Source organism: Galeopterus variegatus, unplaced genomic scaffold (assembly GCF_000696425.1).
Source record: "Galeopterus variegatus unplaced genomic scaffold, G_variegatus-3.0.2 Scaffold3758, whole genome shotgun sequence".
NCBI classification, from domain to species: Eukaryota; Metazoa; Chordata; class Mammalia; order Dermoptera; family Cynocephalidae; genus Galeopterus; species Galeopterus variegatus.
This window is the reverse complement of record NW_007729869.1, coordinates 197,309-199,387: the sequence shown is the minus strand read 5'-3', so window position 1 is coordinate 199,387 and position 2,079 is coordinate 197,309.

Here is a 2,079-nt window from a genome sequence, read left to right as displayed (position 1 = left end):
CCCAAATGTTTGTCAGACTATATTCACAAATGAGGAAACTGAGGCTCAGGGCAATGAGATAGGGCACCCAAATTCACTCAGCTAAGCAAATAGTAGATGCAGGATTCCAACACAGACCTGTCCGGCCCCAACCCTATGCTTCTCTGCACCAGCTCATGTGCTCCTGGCATCAGCCCTGCTGCCACACTGGTGAAATAAGACACAACAGACCTGGTGAGTGAGGTACGGGTGGTTAAAGAGCATCAGGGAGGACCAGGCAAAACTGCGGGGTGGGGGGACTATTTAATATCACTAAAGCATTTTTCTCAGTTGGACCATCAGGAGATAAAAAGCAATGACCAGCAAGCCTTTTAAAATTTTGGTTGAAGTGGAAATAAAACACAATCTAAATGGCTGCATTAGGAAAACACTGATACTCCAAGGAAAGATGATTTTTAAAAGGGTGTAAAGGTAAGTGGCTAGGACACTGGATTATTTTAAAAGTACCAAGCAGACTTGGCACATGGAAAATCCAACATATCCTTAAAATCATCGGAGTTACCATTCATCAAGCATGTGCTCAGTGCTTTACCTGCATTATGTCATTCAGTCGAATCCTCACAATGATCCCATTTTATAAATGAAAAAGCTGAGGTTCAGGAAAGTTAAGTGAGTTGTCCAGAGTCTCAGAGTTAGTAAGTAGAGAAACCAGAATTTGAACCCAAGTTTATCAGAATCCAGACCCTGACCTCTCAAGATTCATGTTGTCGATATCTCAAGCAAATGAGGGATTTAATGCTTTGATCTGTGAAGTGGAGGTGAGACTATCCTTGGAAGGCAGCCAGATGTATCTCTGGGACTACGGATGTTAAGATTACTGGTTCTTGATGTGTATAAAATGTCCAAGTCCTCTCTTAGCACCAAATAAATGGAAGACCCTGCAGCTGCTCTCGAATGGCCTTTGATCATTTACCAGGATAAATTCATTGGTGGGGTTTTCATCTCTTTTGTCAAGCAAGTGGATGTCACTTGATTCCTTAAAAAATGCTCAGCCAGGCAGGGAGCATCCATCTGAAAATGGTGGGTTTCCCTCTATAGCAGATACAGGCCACAGCCCCACAGCACCATCAGCCCACATACTAAGGGGACACAAATTGTTGGATGAAATGAATGTGACCTCAGCAAAGTGATCATTGTGATCCTAATGGTCAGCATCATCACGGTGGGAATTATCTGGGATGCATCCGGGAAAGGAAATAGCAGCCAGGGCCAGCTGTAGATCTGAAATACAACCTTTGCTCTCATCCTGAAAGAAGTCATGGAAGGGACCATTCAACTGAGGCAGCCTCCAACATTACATTCCACTTCAACCAGTCATTATATAGGCCTTACTGCAAACTGTTACAGCTGGGCTGTGAAGATGGACATCCTGACTTTGGGGAAAACGTTTGATAATAAATCATCACAGTCCCAGTCCTCTTGAAGCTCATATTCTAGAGGACAGAAAGACAATACAAAAGCAAATACATAACAAATGAAGCAATTACTGGTTATGGTAACTACTGGGAAGGAAATTAATGGGTGATAAGTCATAGAATAACTGGAGGAGTGCATCAGTCAGTGTCCCAGCAGGAAACAGAGGACACACTCACACTCACACTATCTTTTATTAAAGATACAGTTTACCATGGTTTGGGCAACGCTGGACACAGTAGAGAGTTATGGGGCAGTACTCCTGGGGCTAATAACAGTGGGGTACCATTTCTACCCTTAGGGCTGGAGGGGTCGGGGGAGAAAACAGTTGCCAAAACCTAGAACAAGAGGTCACTGGAGAGCCCTGCTTGACAGGACAGTGACCCTTGGAAGAGACAAGGCCAACCAGAGCGACCCAGCAGGGAAGGAGCAGGAGTAACAAATAAAACCCAACCTCAGAGACACCCTTCTTCCCCAGGGCCCATCCTCAGACACTTCATTTCCAGGATGGATTTCTCTGGATGTAAGGCTTGGCAAAGTCAGGTTACAGAGGTGAGATGGCCAGGCCCATAGCAGAAATGGCTCAAGACTCCATAGTCATCCCATATTAACACATGCTCTTCAAGG